Genomic DNA, 18,164 nt, shown 5'->3' on the forward strand with positions numbered 1-18,164 from the left:
GAATCACTGTGTCTTAATGCAAGTGTGATAATTAAAAGCTGCAGCCTCTCTCTCTGCCTTTTAGGAGGGTAGCAACTTCTCCAGTGCCTTGCTGTATGAAAGCTGTCACTGATTGTTTAAATTTCCTCCCAGAGTTTAATGAACTTCTTAAACTGTCAAAACTTCCTGTTCTGCTGTGGAAGTGCATGCTCCTTGGAAACAATAAACAGCTTAGATTAGTTTGTAAAGGAATCTCATTCTAGAAATACTCAGTAAGTGCTCTGCTGTCATACTGAACGGCATGAATGACTTCGGTCTGATGCACTTCAAACCTTTTGTGTTTTTTTTTTTTTTTTTCAAAAGAAGTAGCTAAAGATGGGAGAAAGATGTGCACTGCTTTGATGGCGGAGAATGCATGGGCCTGCTACAAAGCTTTGCAAGCAGCAGATAGTTCAATTCTAGTTTTAAAGAGAAAAAAATTGAACATTACATGTAGAAGCATTATAGGCAAATGAGCAGTCTTAGATTTTCCTGACATCCTGGATATGAATCATACCAGAATACACAGCATTAGTGCATACTCACAGGACTAAACAAAAAAAGATGTGTTTGTTTGTTTGTTTTTGATTTAGTTTTTGTTCCCCCACCCCCGTAAAATTATGTGTGATAGCCTCAGAAATATTTTGGTGATGATTCTGTGCTGCTGAAGTTGCCCTAACTGATTTTTAAGTGGAAGGCTGCTGCGGGCATCCTGCGTACCTCTCTGCCTTGGCACCAAACCACATCAGCCGAGACACAAATGAAGCTTATTTCCAGCTCTTTGGAGACCAGTGGTCATATTGTTTTTTTGCCCTCTGAAGCACAGACCGAACCAAGTCCCTTGGCCCTGTGGGCTGTATCTTGCTCCTGTCCATGTAACAGGGACACTGCTGGCATGATTAAGTGGTCAAAGGGCTTTTCCTTCACTCTGCAGAAAGCAATTGGGATTTAAGAGCTCCTTTGTTGCCAGGCACATCCCAATTCTGTTCTGGGTCACTGGGTTTGCTGGTTTCTGTGTTTAAAAGATGGGGGAAAGAGAGGAGGGGGAAGGTTTTCCCACGTGCTGCTTAAATGCTTGTTACAGTCATTAGCAACAAATGTCTAGGTAATTTGTGGGCCAAAGGCTTGTCTGGTGGACAGAAAGCGCTGCAGCAGCGGTGTTTGCTCCTGGCCACCTCCGCTCCAGAGCCGAGCGCTGCGCTGAGGTGAGGACTGGAGCTGAGGTGAGGACACTCTGTAGGGCTGTCCTGAAGCTTCCCAGCTCCTTTTGGAGTGAATCAAAGGGCTCTTTACACACAGTTCTGTTTCTCACACCAAGTTGGCAACTAACAGTGAAGCCTCCATTTGCCTGCCCCAAAACAGTGGCCAGAACCCCACGAGTTGAAGCCGACTCCTCACAGCGGGCTCTGTGAAGGCCATGGCGGCGGGGCCGTGCCCTCACGCCACAGCCGGGCCTCTTCAGGGAGCAGCAGCACCCACAAAGCCCCTGCAGCAAGCTGCGTGCTCGGAGCTCGCCCTGCACTCTGTATTTGTTTTGGAGAAGACACGTTTTGCCTCAAAGTGAGTCAGTTTGGGGTTTTGGTGCTTTCTGGGAGGGCGGTGGAGGGGCAGTGAGGGCTGGGGGCCGGACAGGCGCTGAGGTGCCTGGGGCTGGTGGCCAGCAGAGGGGGCCCGGCCGTTTTGTCAGCACCACGAAGAAATCCCGATCGTAAAATACTATAAAGATAATAAAGGTTTTTAAAAAGTGCTGCTGTGCCTCTGACACTCGGGATGCTCCAAAAGGTGTCTCGGTGTTTGCCATCAACACCTGTGTTTGTGGGATATCATGGAAATGTGAAGTGATTTGTTTCACTTTACTTATTCGACAAAAGCGGTGTGGGTGGATGGTAGGGGGGAAGTTTTGTGTTATTTTTCACTCCTTCAAAGTTTTGGCAATTCTGTGGTACAGAATGGGAGGAAAACACTTGTGGGAGATGTCCTGAGGTGAGGACTGGGGCAGTGTTGGCCCCGTGTGGTGAGGAGCAGGATGGTTTTGACCCCGCTGTGGTTAGGAGCGGGGCCTTTTGGCTTCAATGCCTCCAGCTATTTTGGGGGCCACAGCCATTGCGTGCTGCCGGTGCTGGCCAGACCGAGGACAGGCTGTCCCCACATGTTGGCTCACTGCGAAACAGCAGCTCGGTGTTTTTATTATTGTTATCCTGAGCCATGCGTGTGATACTTCGCAGAGAGTTTCTGTTCCCTTACATTCAGCGTCTTTCTCTGGATGGGATCCCTCATAAGATACAGCTTAGCAGGTGCCGAACACTTGTTTACATGGCTTTTAGGACAGCCTTCAACTGAGGAGCAAGTGAAGTGGGTTTAAAGCAAGACTAAAACTTCGTGCTTGCAGATACTTTGTTCACAGTTGTATGGCCTCTGACTGCTTTTATCTTTTTTTTTTTTTTTTTTTTTTTTTTTTTTTTTAAGGAGACTTTCCCCTCCACCCCTTGTATTTTTTTTTAGCAGTCTTTTGAAACATGCAATGTGAAGGGCTCTAGTTAAATAAAACTCTTTGAGGTCTGTGAGGAAGTCCCTCAGGCTTGAGGTTCTGGATGTACCTTACTAGAGCCTGAGAGCAAACTTCTCCTCCTAAATCCAGTAGAAATAGATTTTAAAACAACAACAAACATAAAAACAGGACCAAGTCCTCAGAAGATGCCCTGCCCATCAGCTCATTCTTCATATTGCAGACTGAGGGTGTGAAAGTCTCCAGCTCTTTGCGTGGCTCTAGCACTGCGTCTCTCAGCACATGCCTGATGTCTCCGCGTGCTGTATCTCCACAGGCTTTGCACTCAGAGTTACTGAGAAGCCTGAACTCCGAATTTCCTGGCTGCCGGGTGATGCATATCCCTGTCTTCGTCTCGAGTTCACGCTGAGACAGTATCATACGCTTTTGAACGTATGTACATATTACAAAGCAGTGTTAAATGTGCAGTGTAGTAATCTGATGTTCCAGTTAATATGTGACAAATATTTCCCAGTAATGACTTGGCAACACAAAGAGGTGAGTGGTACTTCAGCCTGCAGGATGGCTCCGTTTCTTGGCAATTCAAACCATGTGTACTCAGGGAAGTCTATCACTTACAATCCTCTGTACCTCTTGCAAACTCTGGAGGCTCTCTTGCTGCAGTTTATTTATTTTTATTCATATTTATATTTCTTTTTAAGCACATGGATGGACTTTTCCCATCTTGCTGGGAAAGTTTGGCACGAAATGTTCTGTGGTTCCCAGTGACTTGCAATGTCTGCCTAATTTTTTCTGGTGTAAATGTTGTCTTCAAGTGTCACTCGCTATCTGCCTTCTCCCCTCTTTGTCTCCCCAGGTAATTAGCACAACAGAATTTCCCTAATTGGTGGAGATCAAGGAGGAGAGGGTTCTGTTTGCTTTGTAGTCCTGACAAATGGCAGATGTTTTCCAGCAGGCCAAATGTGATACACTGAGCTCTGCTAACGCAGGCTCTTTGTTTTGCACTCGTGCGTGATAGAAGCTCTCTGTTATTTCTCTCTTTCTGTGTCTTCAGTAATGGGTCTGTAATTCTGCATGTTCAAGTCATGATTCCTTCAGAATGCTTAAATAGATATGGAAAAATATCAAGTGAAAGCACGTGTTTCTTTCTGAAATTACCAGTGAACTCTGCCTCTGTGAGTTGCTTTGCATCTACTGATCTTAAATGTCTGAAGTACTCCTTACCGTCACCTCAGGAGATGATTTTCTAGCCAACAAAATCATTAAAATTCAGTATCTTTCTGGAATTTCTGTATTTTAGAATGAGACAAAGTGCTTTACCACATGGTCAAGATTTAAAATGTTTTCTAAACCCTGCTTACCTCAGCTTCTATGAGAAGCCCATCCCTTTCCATACCCAGCCAGTCACTTTCTTTCATCAGGGTTTATTTCCTTGGTCTGCCTTGGCCCACAGGAGGCTAGGACAGTATAATTACAGGATTTGCTTGCACTAAACAACAATCGGAATTCTTTCCTGTGCAGAAAAACCTGTGCCAGGATTTTTAAAGATTAGCCAGAAGCCAAGTGTTAAAGCACCCAGATGATGAAGAACAACGGTCTGGGAAGGACTTTTGACAAATTGTGCCATTTAAATGCAGGAACTTACTTTCTTTCGCATGTGTTTGCAAATCTTACCCCTTCAAAACATGATCCAATTGCAGATCTTAGCAGCTTTTGGAAAAATGCTGCTCCGCGTCCCTTTGAGCATAAAAATTGCTGCCAGCTACATTCCGTCAGCTCCTTCCTGGCGACCATTCCCCGTCCCTTTTGGATATTCGTGGAAGGTCCCAAGGACATCTGGAGCCGTGTCTGCACGCCACATGTGCAGGGGCCGCCAGCCGGCTTCTCCCTGCAGCTACCTGGGATGGGCACCGACACCCCACGGCTCCCTGCAAGGAGCTCCTGGAAAGGAGCCGCTGCAGAGCGCTGGGGCTGGTGGTTCTCCCAGATCAACCAAAGCCACCCAAGGGAGCGCGTGTCACCTGCGGCAGTGTGCTGGGGACAGTGCCTGAAGCCCGCCAGCGCGAGCCAGACTTGCTGAAATGTGTTGACTGAAGCGAAGAGCAGACTGATCTCATGTTGGAGCAGAGCTGAGCTGCGGTGTTTGGCTGGGCTCGGTCTCATCCTTGGGAGCCTTAAAGCTGTGCTTGAGGAGATGTTTTGCGTCTTCAGGACTCTGCTGATAGAAATCTGTGAGTCAGGGGCTTGTTTTCTAAGAGCGGTTGCAATAAATGGAAACAAACAGAGGAGCAGGAGTCTTGCTTGGTCTGGCATCTTCATCCAGGCGTACAACTGGTGCGTGTGCTGTGTTCTGCGGGGAGCCAGCTTGCAAGGGAGAAGAGGCTCAAAGTCCCTTTTGAAAGTAGATTTGTGGGTGATTTACTCACTGCTGTGTGTCCGGAGAGGTCTGCTGGTGCTGCAGCAGCCTGGCATGGCGTGGCAGCGTCAGGCGTGCTGCTGCTGGCTTGCTTTTCTCCCCTGCACACACCGCTTCTACCACCGCTCCGCACCCCTCTGAGGGCCTTGTGCTGCTGGAGGGAGATGCAGGAGGCAGCCAGCCATGCAGGGACGGGCAGGGTGAATCTGGGAGCTCGAGGGCTGCTCTCAAACCTGACGTCCCCACCTCAGGCCCCGTGTGAGCCAGCGGCGACACGCAGTGCCCTCCTGAGGGGACATTCAGTGCTGGCTGAGGCCGGCACTTCCCGAGGCAGGAAATCGCGTGGTACCACTGTTATTCCCAGAGCTGGCAGCGCCTCTGTCACGGAGTCAGAGACACCAGCTGAAAGGCAGTCTGGCCTCCTCGCTGGCTCTCTCAGAAGCCCTGGCACAGGCTGATGGGCCGGAGCCATCCCCCAGCGCGACCGCGGCGGTATTTCATCTGGTGCCGCTTGGTGCGACCGCGGCGTTCGAGCGCCGAGGCCCCGAGCGGTACGCCAGGAGTTGGCCCTCTCACAGCAGCGTTTGTTTTCAGACCACTTCAGCAAAAATTAATTAAAAATGGTGACATCAATGGGAGAAGGCTTTGAAAATTTATTTTTTCTACGTCTGCCAAAGTTATTTTGAGTGTAATGAAAGCTACAAAAATAAACCCGATGACCATATCCTCTGCGAGAGGCTCTGTGTAACTTTATCTTTGTCTCGACATATGAAGTCATTTATCTAGGCACAGATATTTTTTGCTGCCAGCCCTTCCAGCGCTGCCTGACCAGAGCGGAGGCGCTGAAGCAGGTTGGTTCGACGCTCGTGGACTGCCTCACCTGGGAGCTCTCCATCTGCTGCCACTTGGTTTCCTTCTCCTTCTTGACCAAATGATGGGAGGCTGTCACCCACGTGGGCACCGACTTGGCTTTGCAGAACTGATTACGGGAAGCAGCCTGTGCTTGGTGCGGTACCTGCTCTGGCTTGGTGCTGTTGTTTTCCATCCATCCTCTTTGCATGGGGATGGGAACGTGTTTCAAACCCAGCGTGCTTTCAGCTGACCTTATTTTTCATGCACTGTTGACAGAAGCAGGTTTTAGCACGGAAATCATTTTTGGGCAGTCAGCTGCCTTTGTTGTACTCCTGCAGTGAGAGGTGCCGTATTTTACCGGCACCGAGGAGCTCCAGGCTGATGTTCCGTGACTTCAATTGCATAAATGCGCGCTGCTGTAAGCACAGGCACCTGCACGGCTGGCTGGGGGCATGCAGGTAACAGCCATCAAAGATCAAAGCAGAGCAGAGGAGCTGTACGACTGCTGCCTCTCCTCTCCCTCCAGTGGGTGGGCTTTGTTTCTGCCCCACCAGCCTCTGCCCATCCCACCCGAGGAGCCCTGCACCACCCTCAGACCTGGCGTGTTTCCTGTTCTGCCCTTGCCACGGTGCAGCTTGGCTCTGTTTTACTGCTCTAAGCCACTGTCGTTTGTTTTTCTTTTTAGGGCTGCGGGGGCAATAGGTGCAGCGCAGTTTAAAGCCTCCAGATGTATCTTCAGCTCTCCTGTCACTCTGATAAAGGCCTGTTGGGTCCTGGGGAATTAACCCCAAGGAAATAAATCCATCGGTAGCTTTTGGGCTGTTTTACAGATTTCTGGGTGAGTCCATTTCAGTTCTTGTTAGAGTTTCCTAAAAGGAAAGCGTTCCTCTGAACTCCAGCACCAAAGGAGCAAGCCTTCCTGTCACCAAATCTGCTCATCCTTTGACCACCCTTCTGGGAGGGAGCATTGTAACGTGCTGAGTGAGACCCAAAGCTGGCTGCCGCTGAGAGTCCGTGGAGGATTTTAACCAAGTAATAATGTGGCAGCAGCTGCTCGCTAAGGAGGGCTGCTTGCCTGGTCTACGTGGACGTGGGTGTGAATCCAAACCCCAGCCCCATGCCTTTGCTCCTCTCTGCTACCAGCCCCAAACACAAGCCAAGCATCGATCATGTCGGCTGGGACCACACCGAAACCCCGGGAATTATTTCGGATGGAGAAACCCAGAGTTTGGGGAACTTTTGTCTTATTTTCACTTGGAAGATGCAAAGAGGTTAAAGGGGGAAACTGGTAAATATGGTGAATAAATTCTAGTAACTCTTCGTACTCAATGGAGGCAAAGAATCAGGGTGGATCACACCTCCAAAAAGTATGGAAAAAGCTACGGTTAGATCACGAAACATTTGAGATAGAAACATGGCTGAATTTCTGTTCAGCTTCTGCCCTGCCATGCTTGGCTTGATGGTTGTGCTCCCTCCGAATTGCGTTTCTGGTTCAGCCTCCTTTCATCCCTAAATCAGCAGCGGCAGGTCTCCGTCTGAACGCCCTCACCGCGGCTCCTCCTGGTATGAGAACAGCCCCGGGGGTGTTGGGGCTGCTCATCTGCGCTGCGGCCGGTGACACCCAGCAGGGAATTCTCCTGGGTTACGGCCGTCCCCTCCTTTTGCTTTCACTGCTGAGGCTCTTGGGAAGTCGGCCTGAGTGATGCCAGCGGCGTGGAGCAATGGGGCAGGATTGGCTTTTGCCACAGGGCTTCTTAACAGAAGCCGCGTTAATCAAAGCGAGTGGGAATTTTACAGCAAGGAAATCATCTTTTTGCCAGGGCCTTGAGTAGCTGCTGAGCTCAGAGCATCCTCCTTAATCCTTAGCACAGAGCGGGGCTTGCCTTTATTGCAGGTATTTCAGAGCAGCAGCAAAATCAGTAACTATCTGCTCGTGGACCCGCGGATCTCGCTCCTCAGGAAGGCAAGGTGACAGCAGCACTTCGAGCACAGAGGTGGCAAGAGGCTGGCAGATGTCCTGCAGCCTGGGACGGGTGCTCCCACTCCTCCATTTCCACGAAGCCGTTCTGCCTGCAGGGAGTCACCGAGGAGCTGCTCAAAACGTGGCCAGGGCGGAGGATTTGGCTCCGGGTTTGTCCGTCGTGGTTGTGAGGAGCTGGGAGGCAGTGCTGCTGCAGGGCTGTCCCTCCGGTCCCCTGGCCCCGGGGTGCCAGGAGGGGTGGCTGTAGGTGTTTTAGGTTGGTTGGGTTTAGGTTTAGGCGTTTTAGGGCTGTGCAGGAGCCTGCCACTGAAACGCTCTCGCCCTGCACGGGGTGCCCTGGCCTGAGTGACAGCTCCTCGTGGTGGCACTGTGCCTGGAGAAGCAGCGCGAGGCACATTCAGTCGCTGAGCTTTTTTTGTTTGCACCTGTCTTGCCGTGCTAACCTAGACAGCGAAAAAGGATGGATTTCTTTCTGCTTTTCTAAATCGGACCCAAGAGGCAACAATTCTCATCGTCTCCCAGCGGTGACCCCGTGCTAACCCCACGACTGGGGCGCAGCGCCCAGCCCCGGGGAGGCGACCGTCCCCTCGCGCTGTGCTTTCCACCCCGAGGCCAAGCGTGGTGGGCGCGAGCATTTGCGTTAGTGCAGCTTTGCAGGTTGCAATCCCACGGCTCAGTGAGCTAATTAAACCTCCACCTGCTCTGTGTTTGTCCCCGTCAGTCTTTGTTTTATCCCGTGGTGGCGGAGCCGCTGCTGCTGCTGAGACACTCCCGGTCAGCAGGGCTCGGCAGCCTGCGCAAGCACGGTGCTTCTTCGGTTTCATCCCCGCGGCAGATGGATCGAGCTCCCAGCCTCTGGTACAAGCGAGAGCTGCTGAAAACCAAGGGGGTGGCACTGTGGGGTCCGGCATCTCCCCCTGCCCACCCGGCATGAGCTCGTTTGCTTTTTTTATAGGGACACAGTGGGGCAAGGAGAAAGAACTGCACGTGTGGGGTGGATTGGAGCGCAGCTACGGGACTCACGGCGGGGCTTAGATCCTGTCACTGCTCTAAATGTTGGTTTGATGCCAGAAGCCCACCCTTCTACAAACTGAAGTGGGGGAGGTGCTGGTGATAGACCTCAAATTCATCTTTTAGGACTTTCTGTGGCCATACGGAATCTCGGCTGGGGTAGAGATTTAGGGCTGCGTTGGTTGTATTTACTTCATGTTTCTGGCGCACTTTAAATCTGGACTATTTATTTATTTAAGATGTTAAGAGCGCTTGGCTTCTGCTGAACTACATCTGTCTCCATGGTTTAGTTTCAGAAAATGCCTGCAATCGTGACAGGCCTTGGATGCCAAGAGGAACCGATCCGTACCCGGGGAAGGCCGTGTAATACATCAGAGCGGTGACACCAGCGGTGCTGGAGGCTGCCCAGCCCCTGACACGATGGACGGAGAGGCTCAGGCTGGCAGCTCTCAGCCTTTAACTGCTGCTGCTGAGCGGCACCTCCCCAAATCCCGCTGAGCCCACCAGAAGGCTCCCGCTGGTGCGCGTTGTCTGCCCGGGCCCGTTCGTGCCAAGACAACTCCTGGGGAGAGCTTGGCTCCAGCCCCACGTGCAGTATTTCTGGTGCACTTGCAGGAAATCCCACATCTTTCCCTTTGCTTCTGGCCTTCCCACGGCACAGCCGTGCTCCTCAGCCGTGCGGGCTGCTCGGGGAGCCTCGTGGCCCCGGGTGGACCTCCTAAAGCCGTGCTGCCACCAATGTTTGTGCCCCGGTGCCCCAGGCTCTTGGGCGGTTTCCCAGCGAGCACGACACGGAGAGGGAAGTGTTTACAAAGAGGAATTGAATAGGTTCAGCGGAGTTCCCAGCCATCTGTACGCTTGTGGTCAGGCTTCTAAAAAAAAAAAAAAAAGAGCAGTGCAGACGAGGTCTATCAGTCCTGTACATCTGGAAATGTTTCTTTCTGGCTTGACTTTGTCTGGGTTTTCTCCCTGTTTGGTGCTGTCTCTGAGCAGCCCCTGTTCGTGCTACTCCAGCGCGAGGCACGCGGCGTGGAAGGAGCGGGCGGGTTTGGGTTTGTGCTGCTTCACTGAGAGAGATTGAAGAGCTTGGGCGAGATGTTGAACAGATTTGTCTTTTTCTTTCTTTTCTTTCCTTTTTTTTTTTCTTTTTTTTTTTTCCCCCAGCAGATCTGTCTGGAAGATGAGCCCAGTTGGTATTGATACGGTCTGCCTCGTGTTTTGGGAGGCTTTGGCAATAACTCCAAGCAAATAATAATAATGATGCTGCTGGGTCCCTGTCGTGCAAACATGCAAACATGCTCAGCTGTGCTCTGCAGAGTGCAAGAGGCTAAAGCACGGTGCCAGTGGGACCGGAGGGCATGGCTGGCTGCAATAACAGGTCTCAATAGAGGGCTGTAAGGAATTCTCGTGCCATTTTTCAAGAGAGAGCTGGATTTTTGCCTACTGGCAGCTGGTGTTAGCTTGTCTGAGACCAACTGCTGGGGTTCAGTTTGTGTTGGTTTGGTTTTGGAAGGTCATCGGGTGTGGGACGTGCTGGTGGAAGGGTGCAACGTGCTGCTGGTGCTGCAATCCTGTGCCATGGATGCCTTGTGTTCATTTGCTTCTTTAACGTTTTCTTCCTAAACTTTGCATCCTAAAACACGGCTTTTCCAGCTCAGTCCTGCAGGCTTCACTCTGGAGTGGGGTGACCGCTGCCTGTGGGCCTGCCCCTGCCCTCCTCCCAGGCGTGTGCGGATCCTGTGCTGGGGCATGGGGTGCAGGCAGAGGAGCCCTGGCCAGAAGCTGCGCGTGCTGGTTGTTTCTCCTGCAGTTTCTTTATTTCTTCGTGGCTTTTTTGTTGTTGTTTTCTTTTGTTTGTTTGATTTTTGTTTGGTTTGCCTTTGTTTCTGAGCTCCCCGTTTTGTAGACCAGGGCTGTATACAAATCTTTCTTAAATCCCAAAGATACGGTTAGCTTCCCCAGGAAGAAACGTTCAGGCCCAGCCTGGCAGTTCACGCAGCCCGCTTTGGCACTGAGGATAAAAGCGCTGCATTTTAGCTGCTTGGGAGCTGCTTCAATGTGAATTAAGCCAGACCTTAAGGAGCTCTGTTTCATTTTCCCAGTGAAAAGATTCCCAGTCTTTAAACAGTTTCTTCACACAGACACGAGGTCAGAGTGCATCGATGCTCGCAGCGTCCCCAGGCGCTGCCGTGCCCTGGTGCTGGCAGCAGACGGCTGCGCTGGAGACGATCAGACACGCGAGGTTTGGAGTATCTGCAGGAGCAGCAGCACAGCCACCCCCCTGCTTTGGCTCCCCTCGGTTGTAGCGACACAAAGACACATTCAGGCCTTTGATAAAAGCCAGGCTTCCCCGCTTGTATGCAAGGGAAAAAAAAAAAAAAAAAGAGTAGAGGGGAGACTGCGTTTTGTTAAAGCAGGCACTGGGGGGTTAGCAAGAAAAAAAAAAAACAGAACCCACTTTTTTGAGTTAGTGAGGGGATCTGAAGTTGGAAGGACCCCGTCTCCATCCCATCCATGGGTAGTGTTCACAAGGAAGGTCTTTATTTTATAACTATACCAATATATGCGTGGATATAAATCTACACACCTTTACATATGTAATTCTGTGCGTGTACATACTCATTAGTGCTTGTTAATGTTAAGTGGGCAAAACAAAATGCAATGAAAACAGAAGAGCAAGGAAAGATAAACACATTCCTTCTCCTTGGTGAATAAACGCCATCTTCTTTTACCGTTTTTTGCAGACTTTATCTCCTCTTTGCTCCAGATAGGCCCCGCTAGACGATGTTGTGCCAAGAGCTCATCCCAGGGGAGTAGTGTTGTGGGGAATGGGTGATGCTGGTTGGCTCCGTCCTGCTTTGGTTTGAGCTGGTAATTACGTGTGGCTTGAACACAACAGTTTTGTTGATCTGCGTTGCTTTAAAAATGATTTGATACCTAATTTTGGAAGCCTTGACTGCTGTTGTTTGGGATTCCCTATGGCTGTATCACGGCCGCATGTCTATGTGCCCTTGTTACCCTGAATTTCAGCCTCTACACAGTGAGCTCAGTGCCTCTGGCAGAAATCCCACGCAGAGCGACTGAATTGAGCCAGCAACGTCAAACCTGGCACTGGTTCCCCAAGGAGTTTGGCCTTTGCCACCAAATGTTGAAAATGTTTGCTTTTCCCTGGGTGTAAAACTGCATGCGCTCAGGGAGGGGAACACACGCATCGACGCTGTGTCGTTTGGGATCCAAAACCCCCTTTCAAAGCATCGTCACGTGAAGGAGCGTTTTATTCTTTAGCTGCTGCCCTGCAGCCTGATGTGCTGGCAGCCCCAGTGGGGAGCGCTGGACCTCTGAATGCCTCCCAGCATCCTTGTCAGGGCAAGATAATCAAAACCACGTGCTGGACTTTCCAACTTATTCATAGGGAAGCTCTTAATGCAAGTATTAAAAGTCCAAATGCACATTTTAAGGATTTATTGTCTCAGCTTCATAGCTCCTGGTCCTTTCCGTGGTGAAGAGAAGAGCAGCACTGACCCCAGCCCGGGGCTGTGACACGGGAGGGGCGGGTGAAGACGCCCCTGCCTCACTCACACATCACAATGCTGGCCCTGTATGGCCAGCTCCCTCCCTCACAGCCCCCTTCACATCCCCTCCGACCCCAGCAGTGACCCCACTGCCGCTGCTTCCCTTCCCAGGAGAGGTGCGAGGAGCATCTCTGCTTCCTCTGAATGTCTCAGGGAACAGAGATAGAAATGCAGCAGAGCTGCTCCCCCCATCCTGCAGAGGGGAGCACCACTGCCCCATTTGGGGCATTAACAAGCAGGGCTTCACCTGCTTCTGCCACTAACTGCGTACAGCTGCTGCTCCTGATGAGCCACCTTCAGCCCAGGTGTGTTCGAGGGCCTCTCCCTCCCCTTCCTGCAAAGCCCGAGCTCGCTGTGGTGCTGAGAGGTCTCATAGTCACCCGCTGAGCTCTCCTGGGGCTTTTCATCGATCGCTTGGATCAGGCTTGAGTCCGGAGGTCTCCGGGAGGTCAGGACGTGGCTCTGTGGTGAGTCTTGTGGTATTTAATATTTATCTTTTCTTGGCAAGGTGGGGCTGCCTTTCAGCCTGGGAATGAATGTTAAATGCTTGAAAGTCCCTGCATTTTCTCTGCCCCTTTTAAAAGATGAAGTAGGGGATTGAGATGCACTGGAGTGAAACTCGTTGTGGCAGGAAGCAAAGCAGAGGTGTGTAGGTGTCTACCTGCGTGTGGCTGGGCTCGTGGAAGGGTGACGTGGCCCAGCTCTAAGATCTTCAGCCCCAAGATGCTTCTGAGGGGTCTCTACCTTCCCAGCTGTTGACCTTGCTAATGTTTCCGCTCGTGTGAAGCGCTGCTTTTACCCCATAAACTGGTGTGTGTGCTCCCCAGGCTCCTGAGCAGGGAGGTTCAGCAGGGCTGTGAGCCACAGCGGGTGGCCTGGCTGGTCTGTAGGGACGTGGCTGGGGAATTTGGGAACCCTCGCTGAGATGGCTCCTGGAGAAACACAGCAGGAGGGGATCTGGGCAAAAACAGCAGGTGGAGCAGCCCTTATGGCAGGAAGGCGACTCCTAGAGGTGAGGTTTCTGCTGTAAGGGGAAAAATCAGCAGTCAAGCTCCTCACCTTCCGTTTGGGGCAGCTTTTCCCACTCGGCTGACTGCGCTCCTGCTTGTGTGTGTTTTATTTTAATGCCCGCAGTTAAAATAAATGGTGCTGGGGCAGGACGAGCCGTTTCGACGAAGGATGAGCTGCAGAATGCAGGGGGCTGGCAGCGGCTGCTCGGGGTGCAGGCTGCAGCTCGCCAGCGCTGATAAAACCAGCTGGGGCTGTGCCAGGCGGGCGGCGAGGTGGCTGCTGAGCGGTGCCAGCCGCCTGCTGCTCCGTGCCAAACTGCTCCAGGAGCTGACCCTGGTGCTCAGCAGGAATTTGCAATAGTCCTGGTGGAAGTGGGGCCCTGGGCTGCAGCCATCAGTCTTTGCTCTTTGGGGTTGTACCCATGCCAAGGAGTAAGGGGTAGCCTAACGAGTGGGGCCAGCTGGAGCGTGGCTCCCAGCGGATCCAGGCCCTTTGCTGGAGCTGTTTCCACTCAAATCAGGACAGAGTGGAAGGGCCTGTGGATGGTGCAGCCATCAGCACCTGAGGGCTTGGCTAATATCACCTGCTGAAGGCGATTTGTCTTTGTCTGATGGCTTCAAGGGCAGAAGCTGGAAGGAGCACGGTGAGGGGACCAAGTGGCCGAGATCCTCCCGGGGACGGGAGGTTTGATTTCCTTCTCCTGGCTGCCAGCGTTTTGAAGGGGAGCCAGGCAGGCTGTGGGCTGTGAAATGGTTTGGTTTCGCTCCATTGGGGTTGTGCAGCCGAGCCCTAATCGGGGCCCTCACTTCCAGGGAGGGACGACACGAGGGCCGTGTTTTGAACACCTCTGTGGGACTACTGCAAGGAAGGCGTCCTTCCCTGGTAGCTTTAAGAGAGATTTATTTATTTTTTTTTATTAAAGTCAGGGAGGATTATTTTTTTTTTGAGCAGCACAAAGGGATTTGCTGGTTGGAGCCATAAATGGTACAGGTCGGGGCTGAACTGAGGCTTTTCAGTGCCAAGCATCTCACACAGCTCCAATCAGCTGAAATCTGCTTTTTTTTTTTTTTTTTTTTTTTTTTTTTCCAGCTCCTCTAGGTAAAAATACATCAAAGCTGCGTGCCCTGCTGCCTGGGTCCCTATTTAGGGATTGGGCTGGATATATAAACATCACTAATGTGTTATCATTTAAGCCTCTCTTTTCTGTTCACATGCGACTCTTGAGCTCTCATCTATAAATAATGCATCTCAAACTGGGCCTGGCGAGCCCAAGTTCTTCTCTGCAGATATTTTTGGTTGCAGGAGCCCTCTTGGTTTGCTTGTCTTCCTTACCAGTTTATGCATCTTGACATGTCATTTCCTTCGTGGTCTTTCCACCCTTCCCACCCTCCCAACATGGAGCTGCGAACGAATAATTAAAACCAAAAGGGCACCAACCCCTATCAGAAATGTCTTTCCCATTGGGTGAGCCATGGCTTGGGGGGGAGGGATCCTGGTGTAATCTGTAACTCAAAGGCTGCAGGCACATCAACTTGTCACGACAGCGAACCTGCTTCACAGCGGCAGCCTCTCAGCTCTTGGTAGATGCTCTGCTGTGCTGCCTGCCCTTTCCTGAGCAAGCAGCTCGAGGATGGTGGCTCGGTGCTCTCCTGAAGCCTGCCAAGCACCCCATGCTCTTGGGTTCATTCAGGGCTGTGCTGTGCAGCGAGCCCCTTGTGGCTGGAAGGCAGCTCCCAGCCCAAAGTAACATCAGGTCCTCGGGTTGTGCTCAGTCCTGGTTCTAGCTAGGTAATTGATCCTGGTTGTCCTTAATGGGTTTGCTTCGTCTTTATTAGGATTGAATGGTTTTTATTAGGGCTTGAGGACTATTATTAGGATTGTGCGTGTGGATTTGTCCAGTCGTGGCGATGTCCCGTGGAACAGCTCACCCGCACCCATCTCCTGTTTCCCCAGGCAGTTTAACTGGGTAGTCCTGGGAACCTGACAGGTTGAGAATTCACCCTTCTTGCCCAAGGGCACAGTTTTGATGCTGTTAGCCTGCTGTGAGCATCCTGCTGCAAGTCTGCAGGAGCTGAATGGGAACCTGCTGCACGGGGCAACCTTACCTGCTTTGTTTGGCTCTGAAATAGTCCTTGTGACCTGAAGCAGCAGCCTTAGTGAGTGAACCACGCCTGCGTAGCACAGATGTGTCCTGCCACCTCTGCCAGAGCCTCACACCCAGGCAGTTTGCACGTAATCACCTGCAGAGTCTGAGCTGTTAATGCAGGGGAGCAAATGGTGTGTTGGTGAGGGTGCCTGCCGTGCTGGGGGGTGCTCGAGGCACTGCTGTGAGCGGGGTGGCTGGGGAAGGAGGGAGGGATTTGGGGTGGGAAGGGGGCAAAGCACCGAAGAGCTTCAAAGTGGCTGGGTCCCGGTCCCAGTTGTAGCAGTATGTGAAATACTGGCCTGTGCTGAATGAGGAGATGGTCCCGGCATAATTCAGTGAAGAATCTGACTCAAAAATGTGTGGCTTTTCTTTAGATTTCCTCTTAATACAGTAAATAATCTCCGGCTTTGACATTTTAATTGTACAGCCCAGATGTAAAAACTTTCCACCAGACCCTGGCAGAAATCCCAGCAAACTGCTTCAAATAGAGAAGTCTTAAAAGGGGGGGAAAAAAGTGTTTCTTGCACTTGTAAATCCTATTGTTTCAGAGTTTATCAGCTAACACCGAGCTCTCCAGGCTTTATAAGAAGCAGGATAAGTGCTGGAAGTCTCTGTGATGGATGTGGTGGTGGCACCTGAGGGTGAATGGTGCGTTTGGTGGGTAACGAGGGGGAAGCTTTGGACTTTTTTTGGCTTTTCGTGGCCAGAGGCAGGCACCCAGTCACTGGTGTTTGGGGCTGGGTATTAGGATTTTATCCCTGCTTGGAGTTTTATTCCCAGGTACCTGCTTGCAGGGTTTTCTTACTTTTCCCAGCTCTGAGACCGGCTGTCAGTAACCTGGGGAGGGCCGGAGGGGAGCTGCTCCGTCCCTTCCTTTCTCTGCTGGCACGGTGTGGGCTCAGCCCTGCTGCACGGCCACAGCGCCCGGGTGGCAGCATGGAAAGAATTTCCCTTCTTCGGAGCCTGCCACAACTCCCAGATTGAGCGTTAATGGGATGCCAGCTATGATTAAAGAAGCGTGGGGATGGTCAGCCCTCCTGCTCCGTGGGGTGCTGATGTGGGGCTAACCAAAGCGAGGCTTTTGCACCCAGCTTGCGTGGAGCACGATGTCTCCAACTTGGTGTCAGATCAGTTCAACAGCTTTGGGGAACTGCAGGCAGTGTCAGGCAGAGGCTTTGTTGTCTGGGTATCTCCCTTGTTCCGATGGAGACCAGAAAACCATCAAGAGAAGGCAGAACATAGCCCTGTAATCGGGCTGGTAAATCCAGAACATCCAAATGGGATTTAAACCCCAATGAAGCTGAATGAAGAGCTGGGTAGCTGGGTGGGTGGCTATAGAGGGGCTGTAAATGAAATTCCCACGTGGGGCTGGAATAAAGCAGGAAGGAGACCGGTCGCAGGCACAGCCACTGCTGTGGGTGAGGGCATCTGGAGCTCGTGAGGGCTGGAGCAGAGAGCTCGGTGCTGCTGTGGTGGTGGAGAGAGCAAGGGGGTTAGAAAATCGCTTGCAAGCCCCCAGTGGCACGGCCAAGCTGCCCGTGGTGTTCGGCGCTGTTTGTGCAACCCCTGTTTGTTATTTAGCTCTGGCTTCACAGGATGCCTGTGAGGATTGCTCTCCATGAGAATCGCTTGCAGATCGCTTTCATTGCAAGCAGGATCCCGCGGTACGTCCGTGTGCAGCCGGGCCGGCTTCTCCACGGAGCAGATGTAATGGTTTCTAGATGGAAAGGAAAGTCGGAGATGAAATAGATCATGACATGACATTCTCCAAGTTTATGAAACAATAAAACACAGTAATCATGGTTAAAATTTGATAAATATGTGGTGGTGTTTTTCTAGTGCAGAATACAGTTCTGCAATAAACCCTAATTAATCCAGTCTGTGTTAAACAGATAATTCCTTTTAAATTCAGAAACTTTCCATGCCCTGAACTCAGACAAACTCGTGTTGTAGCAGCCAGTGTCTAGCCCAAGGAGCGCAAATCTTTTTGCTCTTTTGTTATTTTTTTAATGTATGCCCTGAGCAAGGACCAAAAAAGGCTTGGGCAGCGCTGGGTGGCATCGGGCTCTGGCTGCGTGCACGCAGCCTCCTTCCTTGCTGTGAAGCCTGTATAGCCTACTATCTGCCTGCATGGGATGTAGGGGTTTGTTTTTTCATGTTTTTTCCCCCTCCAGCTCTGCTTTTCACCCCGTGGGCACAATTCCTTGCCCTTTTCCCCAGGCTGGAGCGTGTGGCTGCAGGGAGCCACGAAGGTCCCTGGGAAGCAGTCCCAACGAGGCGAGCTGCTGGAAGGGGTTAGGAGTGAACTGGGGGCTGCCTGCAGCTGGGAGGATGCACGCTAGTTTCTTCCTGCTCAGAAATGGAGTTGGGAGCAATTTGGCTGCTCGTCCTTTGGTAAACCAGGACTTTGGAATATGAAAGCCGTGGGGACTGCGCTGGGGACCTGCGTGTTGGCAGCAGGGACAGCATTCATGTCTCCTGCTCTGTTCAAGGCCATTTGTGCATCAGCACAAAACGCTGCCTGGGTGACATCTAAAATTTGCTGTACTGAGCCTTTAGCTTCTTGAAAGCTGGAAGGGAGCCTGGGTGTTTGCATTGCTGAAATGAACCTCGTACTTGCTGCGTACACCAAATGGGATCCGCTCTCCAAA

General features: G+C 51.6%; 1 protein-coding gene across 1 annotated transcript in view; it reads left to right on the forward strand.

Moving 5' to 3' along the window:
• COL23A1 (collagen type XXIII alpha 1 chain) overlaps positions 1-18,164 on the forward strand; it is a 162,774-nt gene that overhangs the window by 4,595 nt on the left and 140,015 nt on the right. The gene's annotated exons all lie outside the window — the stretch shown is intronic.

The sequence above is a fragment of the Aythya fuligula genome, chromosome 14 (assembly GCF_009819795.1).
Source record: "Aythya fuligula isolate bAytFul2 chromosome 14, bAytFul2.pri, whole genome shotgun sequence".
Lineage (NCBI taxonomy): Eukaryota > Metazoa > Chordata > Aves > Anseriformes > Anatidae > Aythya > Aythya fuligula.